The 26,048-nt window shown below is 42.3% G+C and overlaps 1 protein-coding gene across 9 annotated transcripts in view; it reads left to right on the top strand.

Annotated features, from left to right (window-relative positions):
* Positions 1 to 26,048, top strand: part of Ih (hyperpolarization activated cyclic nucleotide gated potassium channel Ih) — a 773,850-nt gene that overhangs the window by 384,344 nt on the left and 363,458 nt on the right. The window lies entirely within an intron of this gene.

The following is a 26,048-nucleotide window of genomic DNA, read 5'->3' as shown; positions in this document are numbered from 1 at the left end:
TCCTTTGACCTACTTTTCGCCTTACGACATTTTACTATAAGGCTGTCTCCCCTTACGATATTTTTCTGTAAGGCTAGACCGGTTCTTTGACCTACTTTTCGTGTAGACCCAAATGGAGAATTCAACGCCCGAAAATGGAGCTCGGTGGAGCTCGCCTTAATGGATTTCTCTCGTAAGGCATGAGCTCCATTTTCTCGCAGTGTTACCAACTCCTCACTCGAAAAAATTACCAGGGTTTTTGTTTTTGGGTATAACCTAACCTAAAGCAAGGAGGTGGCAACCTTGCTTGAGGTATTTTCTCGCAGTGTTGCCAACTCCTCACTCGAAAAAAATCACCAAGGTTTTTTTTCTTGGTCTAACGTAACCTAAAGCAAGGAGGTGGCAATTTTGCTTGAGGCTTGCCTTACAGTGCATAAAGCAAGGTTGCCAACCCACTGGTACTTTTGCCATAGCCTTTTACAAGAAAAAAAAAAGAGAAAGGGAAGAGTTAAACAACCGACAGCTTACCCACAGCCTTTTTTGCTCTAACCTAACCTAAAGCAAGGAGCTGGCAACTTTGCTTGTGCAATCAACCCGGTCGACCGCCCTCAAGTGGAGATAAGCGTTGCCAACTCCTCACTCGAAAAAAAAATCACCAAGGTTTTTTTGGTCTAACCTAACCTAAAGCAAGGAGGTGGCAATTTTGCTTGTGCAATCAACCCGGTTGATCGCCCTCAAGTAAAGATCAGCGTTGCCAACCTACATATACTAAACAAGGAGAGCCGGCACTGCCGTAAAAGAGAGAGAGAGATGGGTGGATGGTAATATAGTATGTGTGTGCGTGTGTGCGTATAATATGTAGCATTATTAACTAGAGTGTGTTGGCAATTTACTTGCAACTAAAAAAATAGAGATGCCAACGTTGGTGTAAGATGAAGAGAGAGAGAGAGAGAGAGAGAGAGAGAGAGATTTATGGCTGGCAACAGTAACGAGCGAATGCGCCATATCGTAATTTTCCAACTCCGTATATCGTGATTTTTGTAAACCTCTCTCTCGGGGGAAACACGATGTGTTATACACACGCGCGCGCGCGCCTGTATTGTGACGCAAACAAACAAACAAAATAATAAATGTTGTCTTTTAGGATACCTGGCCCCCTATAACCTCGCGAGGGTGCGTGGTGCCCAACGCAGTTCTAATGGCCGCGGCTAACAAAGCCATGCCTTTGTAGAGTTTCATGGGTTCTTTTTTTTTCCTCCCACCCCCTCAATTTGTTTAAGAAATTCGATTTGATCCTAAAAAACACTCTGCATCCTATTGGAGTGCTTTGGATGTGTTTTTAGATTAAAAATTTTGTAATTGGGGGAATGTAGAAAAGCTATTCTTGCTTGTTGGCGATATTTTTTAAAACTGCTCTGTGACCCTCTCGTTTTTCACGTCGTAGGCGAAGGACTTCTCTGCAATCAGGATGACACTGCATAGGGTATCCTCGGGCAAGGCATCGTGGAACTCGCAGACGACCTTGATGTTGGTTCGATCGTTGACCACAACCTTCTTTCTCTTAGATGTGTTGATGACGGTCATGGGTCTCCGTGCTTTGAACTCGCTGGGCGTGTAGTACATGTCCACGCTCCCCTCGGTCACGCGTTTGTAAGCCGAAAACGCTTCGTAAAGTTTGAGGTAATCGTTTTTGGTCACGTCGAGGTTGTAATTCTCGCGCGGGAACACTTCGTTGCGTCCGTTCTTCAGATAAACGTTCTTGATCTTGCAGTCGTCGAACTTGCTGGAATCTTTTTCCTGATTGTTATTGCACCCGGTCTGAAAAAGCACTACGACGAAATCTGGCATGTCGAACTGTATGTTGTTGAACTGCGTCGTCACGTCGAATTCCATGTGACTTCCCGATGCCACCTTCTGGACGCACTGGTAACCGTGAAAGTGAATCGCCACCTGCGGACTTTTCAAGATCTCCGCTTTGTACTTGAGGGCGTAGTTTGTTTCGTATTCCACCACCGGCATTCTCAATTCCATGCTCCGGATGACGCATTTCGCTGCTTCGGGTAGAGTGTTGGCTATCGGCGTGGTGCCGTCCGGACCCAAAGTAGCGTATCGCATCAGTGCGTCGTTGTCGTTGGCCGCTCTTCGAAACGTGACCCTCAGTCCCCCCTTCCACATGATCTCCTTGTAGTCCGAGAAGAAACCAGGCAGCAGACGCATGGGAAAGAGCACCGTGTGACTTCTCGTCGATATTTTGGTCCCGGCTTCGAATCCCCCGGCCTGGTAGTACGCTGCGTCTGTTTTGGATAATTTCAACGTTCCCACTGCCGTCGACGTGATGCCTGGATAATCTATTCTGTCGATGACGGTGTTGTGTTTCCTCACCTCCACCTGCGAGAACAGGTGAGGCACGAAGTTGTCCACGAGTATCAAGTTTGCTGCTGCAGGAAACGCGTCTCCGCTTTCTTTCTTCACCACGTCGAATTGAAGGTAGAGGTCCGCTCTGTGAGGATGAACGAACCCGTCGCCTACGTCCACGTCGTATTCGATCTCCCTGTTCGCCTCGTTCAGATTGGCGAACGTGCGACGGTTGGGAGGGAAAGATTGCAATTCGTAACTTTCGATTTGCTCCATTTTACATGTATGGTTATTTATTATACGTTGATCTCCACGATGGCCGTCGTAGTGGCACCTGCGAAATCCACCACGTCTCCTTTCTCGTTCGTCGCCACCAACTCTATGTCGTCTATGCGGTTGCGACATACCGGAAAATAGATCGGCGAAGAGGGCGTGTAGATGATCGGTTCCATGAACTCGGAACTTGGTTTGAAAGTGGCTATGATTCCCGTCTGCTTATGACTTCCTAACAATCCGTCCGAAGATTTCGTGATCATACCTTCCGCCACGTTACAGTGTACGTTCAGAGTCTCTATGGCCAAGAATTTAGGAATGTTGGTTGCTACGTGCTTGATACCAGCTTCGAGTTTGGTGTTGTTCTCGAAACCTAAAAGTTCTCCCATGGTGCCCAGGTCCACGGTCTCCGTCGCGGATAGGATTTCCACTCTGTGCGTGACCGAATTTTGAGAAAGGTATGTGCCTTTGGGTAATTGAGCTTGCAAAGTGGAAAGATTGTATTGTCCTGGCGTGACGACGATGTGTTCGCTTCCGACGCTAATTTTGTTGTTGTGCTGCGTGACGTTGGGTATGAGGTACATGCTGTAGAATGCACGCAGAGCCACGGATTTAGGATAGACGATGTCGTCGTGCAGCGTGAGTTTCAAGATTGAAGATTCGCTCGTGAGATGGAACACACCCATCCTAGTGATGCTGTTTGAGGTTCCACAATGCTTTCTGGAAATCCTCGATCGTAGGGTTATTTATTTTAGAGAGAAACGTGAGTACGGAAAGGCAGAGATGGCCGCAGTTCACGTCTCCGAAATTTTGAATGCGTTCGTCGTTGTAGTATATGGAGGTTTTGTTCGTTTTCAGATAATGAATTAAATTTGTAGGTGGAACACCTCCGAAAGAATCGAAAACGAATGCTTTATCATCATTTTTGTGGTAACATATCCAATGCGTGCCTGGATTTTCTTGACCGTCCAAGTTGACTACTCCGCATTCTCTTCTTTTGACGGTTGAAGGTAACGAGTCGGACATGAAAACTCCTCTGAAGTGTTTGATTTGTAACGGTTCGATCAGAGATTCAATGTCTCGGTTGGTGAGTGCTTCTGTTTCTTTTTTTAAACTTTTTCATCACGCCCTTCCCCTTCTTCTCCATGGCCAGGTTGTGACGTTTCTGTTCTTCCAATTCCGCCTTGTTCTTCTTCGAGTCGATGACGGTTTTCGCGATGGCGGCACTTCCGCCGGCCAAACTTCCCACGGCCCCCAATGCTGCCAGGATGGCCGGGATGCTGAATATGAAACCTCCGATCTTTTGCTGTTTCCGCGAACGTTGCAATCTTTTCAATTGAGGTGTGCTGAGCAGCAATTTCATTCCGTGTCCTTTTGACAAGCAAGAACGTTTCTTCTCGCGTTGTTTCTTGGTGAGTAACCCATCGAGAGCACCTAGATTTTTTAGATTGGAGTATGGTATCTGGTACACGACACCCTTGGGCTTCATGTTGATGCTCTATGTGTTATTTTCACGGTATGTTATTTATATATATATTCTGAGATTTTTTCTTGTGTAGTTTTTTACGGTATGTTATTTATATATTTTCAAGGCCTCGCTGTCGTTACACAAATTCTATTACGTGCTTCGTTTTCTTGCCAAGAAGTTCCTTTGTCCCCTTGTACACGATTCGAGTTTTGTTCTCGATTAAAATAGATAGCTTCTCGTCGGATAACATGTTAGCGTATCGATCTGGTAAAAATATACTGTATTGTGCGGTGAGCAACAGGCGTACCTTGGGACCATACTGGGTAGAAACAATTGAACCGGAAGTTATCGTGTAAGGTTTGTCGACTTCCAATTCCTGAATTTTTACATACTCGACTGACAAATTTAGCATTTGTTTTAATGCTTGGAGATCACTTATTTTTTCGGTCGTCATATCAAAGAAAAATTTCAAAGTGTTAGAGAGAAATTTAATTGTTTTTCACGATGTGTGTTATTTATATATACCGAAGATTATTTTTTTTTTCACGATGTGTGTTATTTATATATCAAGTTTTTTTTTGACACGTATATATATTATTATTTTTTAACAGAGGAAGAAAGTTCGTGCTTCGGAAAACGCGAGGATGTGCGTAGTGATATCTTCCGTCTCCTGCATAGACTTGTACCAATCATCAGTATACTGTCTTCTTCCCTGCCTTGCCTCGTACAGTTCGTCCGACCTATCGTCCAATTTTTGCCCTGCAGCCAAAAGCAGAATGTTGAGATCACCGCACCTCAGGCCGCTGATCTCCCGAAGAAGGTCCTTGAGAACCATTTCACAAGGGATGCGAAATTCCGGCATTGTTCTTGCTATGTTTACAAGTTTATTAACATCTCCGTTAACTACCTTTTTGAATATTTTAGATAGTAGCTCGGGTGGCAAATTAGTTATGCAATCCATGTTGTTTTTTTACTGTATGTTATTTATATACCCCACCCCAATTTTTGTTTCGTGTTCATGGCGATGGTGGTGCCTAGTGCGGCGACCCGTTCACCCAACGATGCGTCTCTACTCACGAATCTTTCGAAAGCTGCGTGCTCTAACTTTCTGTCTGCTTCGTGACGTGCATCCAGATCCGTCTGCGTGGTGTTGTAGGCGATGTCGTGATCTTTGCATGCGGCGTCCAACGGATTCACACCCTTGTCTCCTCTCTCCAATCTTTTCTCGAGTTTGGTACCCGGTCCGCAGTACTGGTAGCCAGGTAAATGCATCTCGAAAGGTAACTTGTTGATGATGTCGTTCACGAGTCCCTTTCCTTCGGCAACGTTCCAGAATTTCGGAGGCAGCGTGTTGATGATTTTGATCAGGTAACCTATGCCCTTGTCGTCGTTCACGATGAAGTTGGAAAGTTTCGTGCTGATCATGTCCACGATGCCAACCTTCTCGTTGTAGAAATTACGGTTGCCTGCATTCTCTTCGCCGGCTATCACCAACAATCGGTCCACGAGTTTCCTAACGTCGTCCACCCAAACGAATTCTTTGGGTAACGTGTTGTAGCGTTTGACGCCGCTGCCTGTTTTGACCTGGTTCCAAATCGGTTTGATGAGATTCCTGTACTTCTCGCCGCTGCTCGATTTCACCCTATTCTGCGAGGCGTCGTTGTTCTGGTACAAGGCATCCGTCATGATCAGAATTTCCTTGTAACTCTGGTAATCTTCGTCGGTGTAATCTTTCGGCTGCTTTTTGGCGACGAGTTCCCACAGTCCAACCGTACCCGGATACCTGTTCCAACTATCCTTGTCGCCTAAATTGACTTTAATGTCGTTGCCTTCGAAGGTCACCTTCGATTTCCCAATCTTCCACACCACACCGCCGCCTTCGCTGGTTTCCATGCTGGGATACAATCCGAACACTTCATCCTTGTCGAATTTCCCCGTGCTCAGGTAGTCTCGTGCCAAAGGTCCCAACTCGATCTTATCCGAAGACGACGACGTGCTGCCTATGGCTCGACGTCGTGCAGGTGCATCCTTCAGTTCGAACGGCGTCGAAGGAATGCTCGAAATGGGCGTGGGTACGGTGTAACTTTTAGCTGCGAGCGGTACGAGTTCATTAATCAAATTTTTATTTTGTTCCGTGACACTTTTAATTTCTTTACCTAGACCGCTGATGGCATCGATCACGGGTTGATCCTGACGTTTCTTCTCTTCGTAGAATCCGCGATTCTCGGATTTCCAACCTTTGAAGCGTTTCGCGAGGTAATCGCGAAGCTTGAGATTTTCGTCTTCGATTTTTCGTTTCGTCATGACGTTATTTATATACGTCGTTTCTCACAACGTTGCAACGTTTAGAAAGTCGTTGATTTTGTTTCTGTATTTTCCATCGTTGGGTTTCCTCGTCATGTCGATCGTCGCGAATCCGAAATCGTCACCGTTCCAGCAAGTAGAGCAGCAGCGTTCCGAAAATTGATTGTAGTTCATGTCTCCGCCTACGTAGTCATCGTACGCGTGCTTGAGGTTGGTGTGATCTTGACGAAACAAACATATGAAATTAGCGTTGTCGCGTACTAACTGTTTTGGAATTTTGGAAAACGTTTGAGCTAGGTAGAAGCAATCCATTCCTTTGTGACGACCTTGCGTGAAAAAGTTGCGAATTTCATTTTGATTTTCCAGGATGGCGTCGTCGAACACGACGACTGAATTTTCACGACAATCGTCGAGTGGTTTTATTTCCGAGGCGAACGTTGCAATGTCCAGACCATCGTACAGTTTCATCAGTTGCTGGTATTTGGATTGCTCTAAACTTTTCGAGAACACGTACAGGTGCCTGTTCTTCCAATCTAACCAATTCGGTGCGAGGAGAAAATTGTCCACGAGCAGTGTCGTTTTCCCACACCCCGAAGGACCTACGATCAGACAGCGGATGCTGTCGGGAAGCAACTTGCCGTTCTTTTTCTTCGTTTGACTTTCCGGATCCGGTAGACGCTTCACCACGTTCCACGTACTCACAAGATCACTTCGTTCGCGTCGATCCAACTTTTTTCTGGAAGTCCCAGCCATTTGACAAACAGTTTGTCACCTTTCCTACGCAATACTTTCTCGATGAGGTACGTGTCGGGGTGTTTCGTTTTAGAGAGTTCCTCTTCGTAAAATCTTCCTTTCAAAATCTCGCCGCTACTATCTTTTATTATATACGTGTGTCGGTTTCCGGGTAGAACTCGAACCACCGTAAAAAGTTCCGTGCTCCAATTTTTTGTGAATCCCTTCTCGAAGGTGCGTTTGAATTTGCTGATCCTCACCTGGTCTCCAATTTTGTATTTAGCTTTTTTTGTCGTGGGTGTGTACTTTGGACAGTAAACGGTAGAAATTAAACGCTGCTCGTCGGACTTGGTAACGTCGGCTGGCTTCATGCCTATCGTTCTGTGTACCGTATCATTATAGGTGTCGACGAGTTCCGGCAGGATGTCGACCCATTTGTAATTTCCCCGAAGCGTGAATCGTTTCCACATGTGTGTTTTCAAGGTTCGATTGAATCTTTCCACGATGCTGGCTTTGATGTGACTGAAGCTCGAATAATGTCGAATCTTGTGTTTTTGAATAAACTTTTGGAATACGGCGTTGTAAAATTCTTTACCGTTGTCCGTTTGCAGAAACCGTGGTCGTCTGCCGCCGCTTTCGCGAAAAATTGTCTTGAATGCTTCCGTTACGCACGTTCCTGTTTTTGCCTTCAAAGGTAGAGCCCATGCGAATTTCGAAAACGTGTCTATGACGGTGAGGAGGTACTTGTTGCCCTTGTTCAATTTATGCACGTTTTTCAAATTGCCGCTACTCATCTCCACGAGGTCACTTTGCCAGAGGTCGTCGATGCCCTTGGTTACCACGGCCAAACGTTCGTAGTTACGGCGTGCAGGTTTATGCAATTCTTGGACGATGGCTTGCCTTGACATTTTTTCTTAGAGATTACGTTTCAAGAGAAGCACAAGCGTGATGGGATTCAAAGAGGGTGGCACTTCGCTCGTGTTTTGAACGATCAGCTTATCGCCGGCACTCACGTCGAAAACAGTAAGATCTTCGTCTTCGTGTATTTCATATATGTTGCGCGTTTCGTTACAACGCGCCAGAGGAATATTTCCTGCTTTCTGGACACCACGATTCGATATCAAAGTCATGGTGGGAACGCTAGCTTTTCTGCCGTGAGACCAGTACGAAAATTCGTTTATCTGAATCGTGCCATCGAGGAGAAACTTGTAGTACGGATGATAAGGATGTAGCATGTACAGTTTGTTACCTTCGACGAAGGTGGAGATTCTCTGTTGATTGGGTACGCTGTTGATTTCGATGGCTTGCAGAGAATGCAGTTTAGCGAATTTAGTGTCGACGCTAACGAGGTTGCTGTGAAGCTGACCCAGTGTGTTTTGTATGGGCAACAAATGTTCGACTATGGTATCCGTTACGGTAGAAAATGACGGTTTGATTTTCACTTCCACGTTCAACTGCTTGTAGCTTTCGTTGAGTTCTTGCAACTTGGCACCGAAAGAGGCCAGCGTCGATTCCTGTGTTGATTCCAGCACTCCAACTTGATCTCTGATGTTGACGACAATGTTCTGAAGGTTCTCGATTTGATTCAATTTCGAGCTCTTCTCGGTAAGATCGTTCACGATGATTCGCATGTCTGTAAACTGCATGTGAAGGTCGGCGACGCTCTGCGAAGTGGGCAGCGTCGACACCAGCGAGGCAAGTTCGTCTCGAATCTGTTCCACGTTCGCCGTTTCCGTTTCCAGTCGTTTCAGCATGCGTGATATGTTCCTTTTCAAAGCGTGTAATTCTTTGGAGGTAGGGAGATTGCCCACTTTACTCTCGAGATCGCTCAACGAACTTTTGATGTCACTCGAATCTGATAGTGCCGTCACCGCCGTTTTCAATTTTTCCAAATCTTCGCTCGAAGGCACGCTCGTTCGTAACGATTCCAAGTCACCCTGTATGTTGTCCAGTACGTGATGAAAATGAGCGAGATTCGTTTCGACGTTTAAATTTTCTAAATATTCGATCTTCTGCTGAACCGTGCTTAACGTGTCTTGAATGCTCGTCAACGCTCTCGCTTCAGCGTGAATATTTTTAATTTCTTCGTTGATCAATTCCAAGGACGCCTGAAGCGTGGCGATGGTGGTTTGAATGTGTTCGAAATCTTGATAGGCCTCCAATTGAATTTTTATGTTCGCGACGCTTTTACCGATGACCTGCAGTTCGTCCGACGATGGTAGGTTCGTCATTGTATCTTCCAAAGTCTGCAACTTGGATTTAATTTCTTCCAACGTGCTGGTGAATTCTTCTTGTAATTTGGAAACGACGACGTGCAAGCGTTCTACATCAATATCGTTCACGACGGTTTGAAGTTCAGAGAAATTCTTTTCTATTGCGGAAGTTCGTTCTTCGATTTCGAGTTTCAATTTTTCCAAATCTTCATTTTTCGCTTGAAATTGCTGTAATTTGGCCAAATCATTTTGAAGCGAATCCACGCTCAACTGTATATTTTGAACGTTGTCGTAAGAAGGTACGTCGACATAATTTTTTATCAGCGTTTTCAGTTCGGAATCGATTTTCAGAATGGGGTCGAGACATTGCGTTTGGAGCGTAGCGATTTCCGACTCTAAACTTTTGTTTAAGGTTTCCTGCAAAGCAATCAAATCGGTCCTCAACTTCTTAACTCGAATGTCCAACATGAGAATCTCTTCTGCGTGGTCTACACGCTTGGTGTTGCCGAAAATGTCGTTAGGCATTTTTGGTTAACGGTTATTTATAATAGGATAGACGATTCGTAATTCTACGAAGAGAGGAATAAGTTTATCGTAATCTCCGAGGAGTTCCACGTAAAGATAATCTCCTGCAGACACATCGTACGTAATGTTAGAAAGCATCTTGTCGTGCTTGATTCGAAAAATGTTCTTGCCGGTAGAAATTTTGATTTCGCCTGCGTTTTCCGGATTCACGGTGATTTGAAGTTTCCCGTCGATCGGAATTTCGTAGAAATGTAAATTGTTATTAAAAACATAAAACATCTTGCCCACGTCCTCATCCAATTTCGTCCAAATGCTGTTGAGGTGAATGATCAACAGACCGTTGAGTTTAGTTAATACGGAAGGTAGAAATTCATGATCTGTCGTCGTGCGGTGTACAGTCTCCATTGTTTGCTTTCGGAAACCAAAGAGATTCATGTTGGTTATTTAAGAAAAAATTGAGAACGTATCTAATATAAATAACACCACAAAAAAAATGTGTGCAATTTAGTAACCATCTTTTTTTTCTTAGCAAAAGAATGGAGAAGAAGGAAGCAAAACGTGCATGCGACCAATGTGGGAAATATATATCCATTTCTAACTTGAGAAGACATCGGAAGGATGTGCATGGCAAAGGATCAAGTAAGAGAGAGCTCGATGTTGACGATCAAGCGCCACGAAAGAAGCAGAAGAGTGCCGGCGAAAGTATTCGAAATATTTTAACCGAGGAGACTTTCCGATCTGAAGAAACATCTGATCTAAACAACTTTTTTCGCTCGGTCAAAAGCAAGTTAATTTCGTCTATCACCGAAGCTTTGTTGCAATGCTCGTTGAAAATCCACCTCATCGTTTCCGCCATTTACGAAAACGTAAAAAAAGAGCGAGAAACTTTCCATCATTACACTGGTGTAAAGAGCCTCCACGCCGCCGACGTCGATGAGGTGGATGCCATTTGCAACCAGATGATTGACGCTTTGTTGAACAAGCACGAGACTTTCCAAAAACGTGGATCGGGTTGGACACTTTGCGGTTCGTCTCACACTTTAACTTTGAAGGTGGCACGATACAACCCGATGGGAGCATCCAGCTACATCAATTTGCCCCCGGAAATAGCCAGTAAGAAAGCCATCATCAACATTCAAAATGAGGATAACAGATGCTTTTTGTGGTGCATCATTGCCGATCATCACCCAGCCAATGATGACAAACATCGTTTATACCACTACAACAAGCCGGAATATCTCTCAGAATTTGAAAAACCTATGGCTGGCATTAATTACCCCGTAAATCTACGAGACATTAGTAAATTTGAGGCACAGTACAAGACAGATAAAAACAAAAATATAGCAGTACACATCTTCGGATTAGACAAAAACAACACCATCTACGTTCTCAGACACAGCAACATTAAAAGTAATCGTGTCATCAGATTACTCCTGATCGAAGATGATGATAATTATCATTACTGTCTAATTCAGAATCTTCCAAAATTAACAAGAAGTCAAATTACCACAGATCACCATAAAATTGGAGTATGCGACAGATGCCTGAGTATATTCTACGGTCAAGGAAAAAAGAATGCTGATGAAGAACTCCGAGATCATCATGAAATGTGTAGTAAACATTCGGCTACGACTATCAAAATGCCTTCTCGAGACATGACATTTTCCAACTACACCGCATTACTCTGGCATCCCGTGGTGATATGCGCCGACTTTGAAAGTTTCCAACTTCCACTCGCCACATGCGAACCGAATCCCAGCGTATCGAGCACCACCGAAATTCTACATCACGAAGCCTGCGCTTTTGGATTGATGGTCAACAACACAGGCGATGTTATTTTACATCGTGGCAATGATGCTCCACAAATATTCCTTCAAACCTTGAAGCAGATGGCCATACAATTCGCTCCTCCACTAAGAGAAGACAAAGCAATGGAGCCTCTTACCCAGGAAGAGAAGAAAGCATACGACCTTGCCTCTCAGTGTGATGTGTGCGAAAGTAACTTCACCCTCGAAAATGTCAAAGTTCGCCACCACAATCATCACACGGGAAAATATGTGGCCCCCCTGTGTAACAACTGTAATCTACAAATCAAAAAACCGAATTTTATTCCAGTATTCATTCACAATTTGGAGGGCTACGACGCCAAAATCTTCATAAAGGAGATGGGATGCGACGCTCAACCCATTAGCGTCATAGCTCGCACCAACGAGAAATTCATTTCATTCAGCAAGAAGGTGGACGTTGGAAATGGCAATCGCGTAGAAATTCGCTTCTTGGACTCCTACAACTTTCTGTCTTCGAGTTTGGCGACACTCGCGTCTCAACTCACCGACGATGATTTGATCGCCACCAGGAAATGTTTCGGCGACCAACATTTAGCACTGTTGAGACGCAAGGGTGTTTACCCGTACGAATACATGACGGATGCTTCCAAATTCTCAGAAACATCATTACCACCAAGAGAAGCATTCTACAGTCGTCTTAGCGACACCTGTTGCAGCGAAGAGGACTACCATCATGCTCACCTCGTGTGGTCTACATTCTCTTGTCAAACCATGGGTGACTATCACGATCTGTATCTGAAGCTGGATGTTACGCTATTGAGCGACCGTTTTCATCTCCATCGCTCGAGAGGAATGGCAGCATATGGTTTGGACCCCGCTTTCAGCTACACCACACCGGGTTATTCTTGGCAGGCGATGTTAAAATCCACGAAGGTGAAGATAGAACTCATCAAAAACGTCAATCAACTTTTGTTTGTCGAAGAGGCAAAACGTGGTGGAATCGTCCAGTGTCCCCTTCGATACGTCAAGGCCAACAATCCATATGTTGCCGATTTCGATGCAGGGAAACCGACAAACTTCTTGGCATACTGGGACATGAACAATCTGTATGGTTATGCCATGTCCGAGACTCTGCCTATCGGAGAATACGAGTGGATGAGCGAGCAGGAACTTCAAGATTGTTTGGAATGGAGTGAAGATCATAAAAATGGATGTTTCCTGAAAGTAGATTTGGAATATCCTGCATCGCTTCATCGAGAACACCATGGATTTGCGATGGCACCTGTGATGGAATCGACTCCGGAGAAGAAGCTGATGCTCACCTTCAAGAGCAAAGAGAATTACGTGGTGCATTATCGCCTCCTACAATTCTACCTCCAGCATGGATTGGTTTTGAAGCGCGTGCACTCGGGATTGAAGTTTAGACAGACCAGGTGGCTAGCACCCTATATCGACGGCAACACTCAACGTCGAGCATCAGCTTCTTCTTCCGCAGACAAAGACCTATACAAGTTGATGAATAACAGCATCTACGGCAAGAGCATGGAAGATGCGAGGAAAAGAAGAAATATCAACTTGGTCTCCGACCCGAAGAAAATAAACAAGCTCGTCGCTCAGCCCACGTACAAGAACTTCACGATACTGAGCGACACGTTGGTATTGATCGAACGTGCTCTCCGCCACATAACATTCGACAAACCAATCGCCGTGGGAGTCGCAATCCTCGAGTTGTCAAAGCTGGCCATGTACAAGTTTCACTACGACATCATGAAACCGCGCTATGGAGAGGCAATCGAGGTGGCGTACACCGACACGGACAGCTTCGTGTACAACATCCACACCAATGATCTATACGAAGATCTAAAAAGCATAAGCCACCATTTCGACTTCTCGAACTATCCAAAAGATCACGCGCTCTTCGACGACAGCCAGAAAATGACGATCGGGAAGATGAAGGATGAAGTCAACGGCCGCATCATCACAGAGTTTGCGGGTCTTCGAGCGAAAATGTATGCCGTGAAAATCCAGGACGAGACCGAAATAAAAAAAGCAAAAGGGGTGGGGCGTTCGAGCACAAACAAACTGACCGTAGAAGATTACAAGTCGTGCTTGTTCGACAAAAAAATCAAACGCATGACCGAACATCGGATCACGAGCACCATCGACCAGTTGCATACATCCACGATCAACAAAGTGGCGCTTGATCCCCACGACACCAAATTGAGGCTACTCGACTGCAACATCCACACCCGAGAATGGGGATGTCATGACGAGGAAGAAACCTGCTCGCACCATTAGACTTCTGCATCAAAAAAGTACGTATTATTTCTTGCACCACTTTTTTTAAAAAAAAACAATCATTCAGACTAATTTTTGTATTCACACTTTTTTTTTATATTTTTCTATCATTTTTTTTAAAGAAAAATAATCATTCACACTTTTTTTTATATTTTTCTATCGTTTTTTTTTTAAAAAAACAATCATTCACACTAATTTTTGCATTTACATTTTTTTTATATTTTTCTATCATATTATGTACACTATTTTGAGGATATTTTTTTTTCTTTCAGATGCAGCACCCTACGGAAACTTTTTTACTTCTTACACTTTCTATTCTTAACCAAAATATTTTTCTTCTCTTCAATCATAAAACACACACATTACACACGGAGGTCCTCTGTAGGGAGTCATGGGGGGGGGTTAAAAAAGAACCCATGAAACTCTACAAAGGCATGGCTTTGTTAGCCGCGGCCATTAGAACTGCGTTGGGCACCACGCACCCTCGCGAGGTTATAGGGGGCCAGGTATCCTAAAAGACAACATTTATTATTTTGTTTGTTTGTTTGCGTCACAATACAGGCGCGCGCGCGCGTGTGTATAACACATCGTGTTTCCCCCGAGAGAGAGGTTTACAAAAATCACGATATACGGAGTTGGAAAATTACGATATGGCGCATTCGCTCGTTACTGTTGCCAGCCATAAATCTCTCTCTCTCTCTCTCTCTCTCTCTCTTCATCTTACACCAACGTTGGCATCTCTATTTTTTTAGTTGCAAGTAAATTGCCAACACACTCTAGTTAATAATGCTACATATTATACGCACACACGCACACACATACTATATTACCATCCACCCATCTCTCTCTCTCTTTTACGGCAGTGCCGGCTCTCCTTGTTTAGTATATGTAGGTTGGCAACGCTGATCTTTACTTGAGGGCGGTCAACCGGGTTGTTTGCACAAGCAAAATTGCCACCTCCTTGCTTTAGGTTAGGTTAGACCAAAAAAACCTTGGTGATTTTTTTTTTCGAGTGAGGAGTTGGCAACGCTTATCTCCACTTGAGGGCGGTCGACCGGGTTGATTGCACAAGCAAAGTTGCCAGCTCCTTGCTTTAGGTTAGGTTAGAGCAAAAAAAGCTGTGGGTAAGCTGTCGGTTGTTTAACTCTTCCCTTTCTCTTTTTTTTTTCTTGTAAAAGGCTATGGCAAAAGTACCAGTGGGTTGGCAACCTTGCTTTATGCACTGTAAGGCAAGCCTCAAGCAAAATTGCCACCTCCTTGCTTTAGGTTACGTTAGACCAAGAAAAAAAACCTTGGTGATTTTTTTCGAGTGAGGAGTTGGCAACACTGCGAGAAAATACCTCAAGCAAGGTTGCCACCTCCTTGCTTTAGGTTAGGTTATACCCAAAAACAAAAACCCTGGTGATTTTTTCGAGTGAGGAGTTGGTAACACTGCGAGAAAATGGAGCTCATGCCTTACAAGAGCAAACCATTAAGGCGAGCTCCACCGAGCTCCATTTTCGGGCGTTGAATTCTCCATTTGGGTCTACTCATAAGCAGTCATCATTGTTGCTTGGCCACACCTTTAACATGTTACGTCAGTTATGTCAGTGATCATCACATGTCAATCTTCCGCATCTATTACAAAATTGACGGTACGCTCATTCCATGCATGATTATGTGAGCGAGTATCAAAGTGCAAGTTAAGCACTGTGCTATTTTTTTTTTACTAAGCAAAGATGCGAGCTTGTTATTTGTTTTTCTTACGGCCAGTTACACCAGATAGTACATTTATGCCTATGGCCAGTTCTCGCGTCTGAAGTATCGCCAAGTATTTACTCAATTACTATTCTGTTATCATTATTTTTTTTCTTTTCGGTTTTGGCGGAAACTATGGTTTTATTTCATTTTTATTTTTTCTATGTTTTTAATAAAAACTTCGATTTATAAGGATAGATCAACATGGATACCTTAAATATAAATTTCAATTCTGGAAATTTTTTCCAGAGGGGGTAATCGTATCAATCTCTTCTAAATTGAGATTTATAGCTAGCCTGAATTCATAACCCCTGTCGCCAGCCGTTGCTCTCTCAGGCATTCAAAGAATGTCACATCAGTAATTTACAAATCCTTCCTGGTCTATTGGAGTTAAGGTGCTGATCAGCTGGTATTTCAGGGCAACGACCAGGGAAGGAGGAAAGAGAACAAAACAGAGAGCAACGTGTGGTGTGGGGTCTTTTGCCTGGAATCGCCGAACAAGAAGCAACTGAGAAGATTGAGCGATCGAACACGTTTCGATATGAACAGCTATCAGCGGGGAATTGTATCATCAGAGACAGACAGGTATTGTTACTTCAAACCATGTTGATCTAGACTTGAAGGTATAAATCCGAAAGCTTGTGTTTTGCCATTTCCAAGTGTGTAGTTAGTACCTCTCGCCCATTACCATTAGGCTTACCTTGAAGGGCGAGTGCTCAAATGAGGAGGATGAATGATTAAGCGAGCTACATCACCCCCCTCAATGGTGAAGGTTCTTGGTTCGATCCCACGTACTCAGAGTACGTTACGTAAGTTTATACTTAGTAATTTCGTATTTACTGATATTTTTTCATTGGCTAATTGCTCTTACGTTGTGTATTTTCTTGCTTTTATTTTTCTCTTGACACATCTAAACTTTATTTCTGAACTTTATCACTAATGTTATTTATTTCGTAGTTTCATTTTTCCACATTTGTGAGTCTTTTTGTTATTGTTTCCCATTCTGCTTTAAACGTTGCTCGTTTATTCTGTTCATGTTATTGAATTTCTTCTACACTTTAGTTTCATTTTTATATTTCTTTTCCCACTCCATGAATGTTCTCGTTTATTTAATTTATTTTTTCTACATTATTGAAGTTACTTCTACAATTTTCCGAACTTCTTGTTTTCAATATCTTATTTTTTTTCGCTAGAAGTTTAGTATGTAGGATTTTTATTGTTTTTTTCCTGATCGTAACTTTTTCTTGACCTTTATTACATTTATTGAATTTCCATTTCTGCTTTTATAGTATTTCTCCCGTGCAAACCCATTGCGTTATTATCATCTTCAGATTCATCTACCTTTTCCTCTTATAATATAACCAAGTTCATCTTACCCTTTAAATTCTTTTGCAAATAATAGTCTTCTCTTTGATTCTTCACTGTCTATAACACACACACAGAAATATAACTCTAATGTCATATTTTAAAAACGTGATGAATTATTTGATCTCGGATGGACATTGAAGGAATGAAAAAGTCGCACGTCCACAAAAAAATATTTATTGCACTGTGCTGTTATATTTTTCGGAGAGGAATTTGCATCAGTACTTGAGAATACGTGACAGGGTGTGCACGGCCAGTTCACGTCTCGCTCGCGATCAGCTCACGAAAGGAAGAAAATAAATATTTAGAACCGCTAAATATTGCGTGCGCGCCAAGTGTCTCTTCTCGATAGAAGTTCCTGTTGGCGTGGTTCTGCAGGCAGCGGCGCTTTGAGTGCCGTCTCGACGATACGATGGTGACCTAGTGGTACATTTCATGCATTCGTGTGAAATACAAGGCCTCTTTTTCTGGCGCCCTTTTCGTACCGACTGCAAAGAAAAAAAATGAAATAATTATTATAAGCACATTAATACATTTTGTATCCCGCAACTGATCATCCATCACTACTACTCCTATGCTTGTCCATAGGCATTCAGCTATATGCTGTGAAAGTAACTTCAATAATAGCGACAAACAATCACTTCAGGAAAAGTGATAGCCAGTGTTGCCATATTAAAGGATTTAAGGGACAATTTTAGGTGAAAAGGGAAATTTCATGAAAAATATAAATATCGAAATTACATGGAAGTTTGAAAGTCTACGGCTCCCATGTTAAATTCAAGCTACATGAAGTGAGAATTAAAATTTCCATTCTCTTTCGCATAATTTTTACCCCAAAAGATAGTTAAATATTTAAATTTGTAGGTGGGGAAAATTTTATCATCAACTTTTAAAATGATCGCAATACTTCAGTAAAATTTTGACATTTCGTATTTTTTCGTTATTTGCTGTCAATAATGTTCATTATTCCCTGATTTTCATCCATGAAGTACAGTAAGTTCCAATATTTTTGATTCAGTGGAAATAATTTTAATACTACTACTGCTAATAATAATAATAATAATTATAATAGTTTTGTGATCGCGACTTCAATATTTCTTGCACAAGATATGAATTGTTTATTCATGTTAGTTGCAGGGCGGGGTTTTTACGAGATGTTCTTTTCCCCAAGCGACCTTTAATCCTTATTCTTATGCAACCAGAATAACAGATATATACGGTGGGTTGCATATACTACAGGAAATGAAACCTTTTACTGAAAGAACTGTCATACTAGGCATTAAACGTTCCCTTGTGGGAACTGGGCAGCCCCACTTTTTGGCCGAGAGGTTATGTTTTGTGCCTTTGTAAGTGGCACTACTGTCAGATATGGCACTGTCAGTGTGACAGTGCCCTTATGCTCTGTTAAGCTTCATCCAGTGAACAGGAAGAATACGATGATTGCGAGTCTTTTTCTAAGTTAACACTGTATTCGTTCTAATCTATACCACTGGACTACAAGAAAAATGCTGATTTAGAAACAAATCGACGATTAAGTTTGTTACTTCACAGATAAGACCTCAACTTTTCTCTTGAGACCGGGACAAGAATGAGTCGCACATTTATGGCAAGGATTGTCTCAAAACCTTGTCATACCTATATGTCTGCTCGGAAGACTCCATGGAAGTAAACAAACTTTATATCAAAAGCCAATACTTTATTTAACGAGAGATGAAAACTGAAATTCTTGGTAATAGGCTAGAGGCTGTCCACACTGAAAGTATTAGATTTGAAGGTAGTTGGATTTTCAAGAACTTATAATGCTCATTGTAGAATTTTGTAATTTTAACAGCTAGCTAGGAAAGTTACTTGTCCCATCCTAGAAAAAATGAAAAATTTATTACTTATTCTTACCTTCTTTCGTTTATTTATCTCACTTTTTGTTTATTCTTCTTTATGTATTTACCATTTGTTTACCAGCTATCTATAAATAGATACCTCTAGGTATACCTCTTATTTACCAGCTATCTATATATAAATACCTCGACAAGATCGTAGTTTTTACGTCATAATGTCGCTATTTTTCGCTGGAATTGCGATTTTCTTCTTTTCTATTATTGTTAACACATATACTGCACCGTAAAGACTCTTTCCCCCATAAAAAGGGGAGGAAAATGCCGGGAAAATGGCGGCTTCCTTTGAAACTGAGTCAGTGGCTCATAGACATGTCTTTTGGGGAGTACAAGTTGTGTTCTATTACTCGTATGATAATAATGCAATTATTTTCTTGTTCCAAATATGCCTGCGATCATTTCCATGTGTATTTTGACAATGTCCTGTACTTTGTTGTCCAGGGGCGGAGGAGGGAAGGGGCATTTTTCTTCAGACATTTTGAAATTTTCCGGTTCCCCCCTCCCCCCCGCATCCATGTATACACTCAATGTCCATAAATTGTATGTAGTCCGAATCTATGGTTCATTCCGCGTATAACGTTACTTGATTCATCCGTCTAGGTTAATTAGCCTCCAATATACAGGCGTTTCAAGGTAACTCTGCAATCCGAGGCTTGAGCCAGTGGCGCACAGACATGACGTTTGGGGGGGGGGTGTACAAGTCGTGTTCTATTGCTCATATGATAATAGTGTAATTTGTTTCTTGTTCCAAACATGCCTGCGATCATTTCCATGTGTATTTTGACAATGTCCTGTACTTTGTTGTCCAGGGGGGGAGGGACATTTTTTCTGAGATTTTGAATTTTTCCGATTCTTCCCCCCTCCCGCATCCATATATACACTCAATGTACATAAGTTGTATGTAGTCAGAATGTATGGTTCATTCCGCGTATAACGATATATCATTCGTCTGTCTAGGGCAATTAGCCTCCGATCTACAGTCATCTAAATGAAACTGCATTTTGCTTAAAATTGGTCCGGTAGCAAGGAGCTTACCTGTCAAAATGGGCTTGGTAAACAAAAGGTTTTAAATTTCCTTTTCAATGTTATTATATGTTTCTATCTCATACGTTCCCCCTTTTTGATCTTTTCTTTAACTAGCTTTTCTCTCCCACCTTCTGTATTGTATCTTCGTTTGCTCCCTCCGGATTTTGCTTCTAACCCCCTTTTAACAACCGTTAGCCAAATTGCACTTGTATATTGAAATATGTTATTCGTATACTTTCAAGTTAATAATTGGCATTAAATTATTTATACTTAATTGTTTTCATAATTTATGTATATATTTATGTTTTATCTTATGTTATTCGCGTATTTTTACAACATTAATTCAGATTTTATTGGCTAATGATAATCCTAAATAGTATATGCAACGTTTTCATTATTTGTCAAATACAAGATGGCTAGGATTATTTCTATCTTTCACGCAAATGTTATTTAAGCACAAGTTAAATACATTTCTTCCTAATACCAATATTTGTTCAATAATGGACAAGATTAAAGTAATTTAGCCTTCGGTAAATATACGTAAACTAAATCTTTATTTAATCACTTTACGTGAAAGGGCAAATGTGAATTAATTTATAAAATCAGTTTCGTTATTTTTTTCCTAGTTTAATATTGTAACATGAAAGGAAAGCAATTCTCCCTCGCTTTCAATAATATAGCGTTATCTTATTGGCTGTTTATTTTAGGAGTGGGGAATGACGCTACGTGTATATGGCGACGTCAAAAGTTCCACGTTGGCATTTTTAATTGTTGCCAACCATAACCAAAACTTACTATCGCTAATTATCATTAATCTGACATAAACATTATCAGCTTTTCTTGAGTTATTTTTATGGTATGAGTTTGTAGCATTGTAAGATGGAACAATCTGTTAAGCTGTGCCTCGCGCCTGAGGTAGCAGTTGAGGTCTTGCTATTAACGGCGAATGCGGTGCGCAGATTCTGTCGTGATAAATAAGTTGCTTATCACTGCCTACGAGCGAGCAGGACGCAACAAATTATACTTTTAACTTGTGCGAATAAGTATGTACGCGCACGATTCGTGATTAAAGTTTTTGGATATTTAAATTATAAAATATTCGAATTTTATTTGATGTAATTTTCTGCAATTCGGTGGTTACCTTCCTGGAAGATTGGGGATCGTGTTAATCCCGATCCCTGGGTGAGAACTCGTGGTTCCAACTGACTAGCCGGAGCAAGGAGAAGAGTGTTGCCAATTCGTATCTCCATACCCTGGAGTTACGATTGTGGTGGCACGTTGCACCCTCTCTCCTTTTCTCCTTTTTTTTCTCTCTCCCTAACTCTCTGTCAGCGAATTTATTGTTTCTTTTTCTCGCTCCATGTTTTTTCTTTCAAGCTTAATTTATTTCTCTCTCTCCTTTTATTTTGAATGAAATGGGACACTTTTTTCAGTGCCTAAGTTGGCAACATTGACTGTAACAATTCATACTCCTTTGTTAAGCATATTCAGAAGATCTGTGTGCACTGTTGTAGAATAAAACGACCGATTCAGTTGCAAGGAAATGCGTATATGTTGCACCGAGCCATCAGCCGGCATTCCAGCTCCTCACAAAGAGGCTGATAGGGTTGAGGTCACGCTGCGTAAAAAACCACCCCATCAGCTATTCCTCTGTGGAAGCCGCTTTGTCCGACGGTCTCTTTGTGGTGGCGATACTGAAATTGTCCGTTGTCGGGCCACAGAGTTCACCATAATGTGATAGTGTTACGGTACCAGATTTTTCCACAAGAGCGTATGTGGAGGGGATTGACCTTGAGTGGTACAGCCCTCCAGTAAAATATTAAAATACTTTAAAGATGGGATTCATTACATGGACAATTTTAAGAATTCGTTCCGGAAGTATTGTTTCTTGAGATAAAATAGATTTGCAACATCAGACATTTTGGTCTATTGAAATTCAAATTCAGGCTACGTAAGCACTTGGGTTACATACACCATCGCACAGTATGGAAGCGTGGATCTACAAGATGGCATAGTGATAACGTCGTCGCCTTGTAATCAAAGGGTTCGGGGTTCGATTCCCGGTGGAGGAACATGGCACAGTGGTTCGGATCCAATCTTAACCTGTAGGTCCAGTCCCGATTAGCCTATCCCTGAATGAAGTGGACTTGAAACAACAAATTAATCAATCAGTATGGAAGTGTGCCTCTTATCTGGAGCTGACTCGTGAATTAAAATTATTCAGTAAAACACACACATTGAGGGGATTGATTCCTTACCAACATAAAAACAACGGAAGCAAGTCCGAATGTAATCAAAAGCGCTGAATCTCATCATCTTATATCTAAAAATATGTTTAACTGGGAAAACGTTCTGAAACATTATCTGGTTTCGCAGATAGAGTCGGTAGGGCGTCTGAATTACTCTCTCCCGTGATGTTGCTTCCTCATCTTGGTAGCTTTTAGAATAAAATAAAAGGAACTTCTGCTGTCAGAGCAACACATGCGCGTAAGCTTTAACATCAATCTCATCGCACCTTACTTAAAGTTCTTATACTCCTATTGTTTTCCTCATTCCTGTCTTTCATATTTCACCAAACCTTCACTACATTCTACAATTATATAACCGTGTTTTGCCAGTATATATATTTTGGTGAATTTGTTGTTTGTGTTTTGTTTTATGTCTTCCTTTGCTTCTTTTGTACCTTATTTTTGCTCATACAAGGCGTTAGATTTATTGGAAAAGCAGCTTAAAGCTGAATATCTCCCATAGATAAAGCAGAATTTTAATTTCAATAGAGAATATGAGAGACTACATAATTATGAGGCAAACTTATATGTTTGATTTAGTTTATTTTACTTCGCTTTTGGGATTCTAACCGGGACCCCTGGTGTCGTAGCGTTCAGTGCTAACTACTATGATGGTCGGTTGTAAGGTCATATGTATGTACACACTCGAGAGCCGCAGTAGACAAATCTCTGTATGACATCCTCTGGGAATCATCCAGCCTCTTCTCAGTGGAGAAACGTGGAAGGTAAAGATAACTGTAACGTGGTGCTGTTCAAATCGCTCTCATTATGTCCGAGGTCGGGAATCTATAAACTTGTGCCTCCACGTTCTCTATGTGGTTTTGGCCACCCCGATGGTGCGGTGTCGCCTTGTAATGAAGAGGTCCCGGGTTCGATACCCGCTGGAGGCACATAGTGTTTCGGATCCCACTTTAAACTGTAGGCCCAGTCCCGATTTGCCTTACTTTGCATAAAGTGGACTTAAAACGCCAACTCGATCAATCAATCAATCTATGTGGTTTCATGGCATGGTGCGATGACTGAGAAAAGAGCTATACTTGAGACTCATATTAGCATACGTTTAGTAATGATTCCTGCGTGGAATAAAGTACATTTCACTAATGATTCCTTTATATTAAGATACAGTTTCTGTTGCGCAAAGGCACTTCTTTCTTTGAAATCGAAGAATCTATAGCACTGACAAATACGAAGGGTGACCCGGGTTCGATATCCAATGGAGGCAGAGTAGTTAGGAACCAATTTTAAACTGTAGATCGAGTCCCGATTAGCGTGTCTGTGCATAAAGTGTACTTAAAACAACAATTCTAACAAAAAATTAATGGGAATTCTCAGAAACTAATTTCTTAATAACTCCTTTGAAAGGTCTTTCAGGGCCATATCCTCCTCCTCCTGCAAGCATTTCAGAGTTTAATCCAAAGTTGATTGATGGAAAGGGGCGTGAAAGGGGAAGGAAGAACTTAGGAAAAAGAAGAGTTTCGAAATGTCTCCAAAACTCTCCCGTTTCGGTTGAAATAAACTAAAGTTTCATTGCGCCACCTGGTACGGTAGAACATGGGACTAATTAAGCTACACATGAATCTCTTACGCCATTTTCATGTAAAATAAGCTAAGTTTTACTTAATATGATATAAATGGTAACATTGACCGCAAAACATAAATGTACGTGTTGGTCACAATAATTATTCATATTGGGGTACATGTTAATAGGGGTGTGAGTCAGGGTTGTTAAACGTGCAGAAACCCATAAATTCTAATGGGTTCTATTGGGTTCCGCAACAGGAACGGAATCTTTTTCTCACACAATTTAAATGGATCCGGAAAAAGGTCCCTGGACCGTATTTAAATTGATTTAATGATTTTTTGGTAAAGGCGGGAATTTTTTTAAAATATCAACATATGGGCTGGGAAAGTTCACCATTTCCCGCATTCTCTGAAAAATCACAATTTCTAAACACGTCAAGTGATATTTTTTTGAATTTTCTGGAATAAAAACTGCCATTTTCAAGAAGTTTCAGAAACTTATAATACAGAGAATAACGAGAATTAATAGTTTTTAGACACCATAATTTGAAATTTCCCCGACTTAATTTTCATTCCGGAAAGTCGAGAAATCATTCCCCGAAGTCGGGATCCCCCACACCCTACAAAGAGGTAGAGAGGAAAGGGTTGCAGCCTAGAGAGACATTATTTTACCTTCTCAGGAGTTTACTGTTTTCTTATACAGGGTGTGGGGGGATCTTGAATGACACTGGCAGGGTAAATGGAGACTGACGCAAATATCAATATGAGGTCAGGAATCTCTCTATCCGGAAACGCGTTGTTAAAAAGTTATAAGCCAAAACTAGTTTGGGTTGCCTACAACAGTGGAATAATGCCGGCCCCTGTTGCGGAGTGGTTAGCACATCGCGCTACGACGCCAGGGGTCCCGGGTTCGAATCCTGGCCTGTTTGTGAGTGTCCATTCATCAATTTAATCACAACATCACTCATCGCCATCTTTGCAAATTAGCGAAAAGTGGCACAAAAGGCGAAGTAAAATAAATTAATCAAAACAGTGGAATATGATCCGGCGTGTAGATTTAATACGGGTATTACTACAGTGTATCGTAGCACTTTACGACGAAAATGTTGCAGCGTCGATGCAGGCATGGAAGCGTCACAAAAAGCTCTGTCGCATCCGCTCTGACATCATTGAAGTCGTTTTGACGATATAGGGGCAGCAAGGATTCTTACCAGGAGAGGGTGCAAGGGGTGTCCCTCGGCTCGGCACTCTGAATGTCCGTATTACGTCTACAAGCCGCATCGTTCAGTTGTCTTATTCCACTGCCATAGGCTGCCCCATCTAGTTTTGGCTTACAACTTTTTAATGACGCTTTTCCGGACTGGGGTTCCATATCTCTTATTGGTACTTGTGTCAGTCTCCATCCACCTTGCCAGTTTGCTTCAAGGACACGGAAACACCCTGTATTTTTCAGTGAGGACCTCATATACAAGGGTTGGATAAAAAGTAATGGCAACACTGGTATAATTGGTACTTGACTGTATTGGCAGAGGAGCACGTGTTACATTCCTTCAAAGTAATCGCCCCTCATCTCGACGACCTTCTGTCACACGTATGGAAGGCGTCGTACACCGTCAGCGCGTCCATCTCTGTCGATGTCCCGCAGTGACCGCCCTATAGCACGTATCATGGCTTCGCGCGTGTCGTAGTGCTTCCCGCCTAGTGGTTCCTTCATTTTGACAAAACGGTCGTAATCACACGGTCTCATACCGGTGAATACGGCGGATGTTCCAGTACCTCCCACTACCAGTTATGCAGGAGCGCCTTCACATTGTTCGCAGTGTGACACCTTGCATTGTCAAGCAGGATGATGGGACACCGTGCCGTCGCTTCCTTCTTAATGCGAGACGAAGGTGGTGTTGAAAGAAGGTGCAGAAGTAGGCTGCGTTGACCGTCTGCCTGAGAGACGTTGTTCTTCTTGCCTAAACATATTGTTAGGGCGCTTGCACTCTCGTCCTCTGCTTCAGAGCACTGCTGTTATTGACTGAATAACATACAATCGCTCCCACCCCTCACTATACTTCCTCGTCTGACATTCCTTTATCAGCCACGAAACGCTTGTGGCGCTGTGACTCACCCCTTTCACGGGACAGCAGTGTTGCCATTACTTTTTATCCAACCCTTGTATATCGCCTGTCTGGCGAGAGGAAGGTACAAAGTACCACTGTACGAGGCAAAGCATAAACTACAGGAACAGCCTATCTCTTGATTGCTCTCACAATTTTACAACTGCGTATTGACAAGCA

The sequence above is a fragment of the Lepisma saccharinum genome, chromosome 1 (assembly GCF_977018435.1).
Source record: "Lepisma saccharinum chromosome 1, izLepSacc3.1, whole genome shotgun sequence".
Lineage (NCBI taxonomy): Eukaryota > Metazoa > Arthropoda > Insecta > Zygentoma > Lepismatidae > Lepisma > Lepisma saccharinum.
The sequence above is the reverse complement of the archived record's forward strand: the minus strand, read 5'-3'. Positions and strand labels throughout refer to the sequence as shown.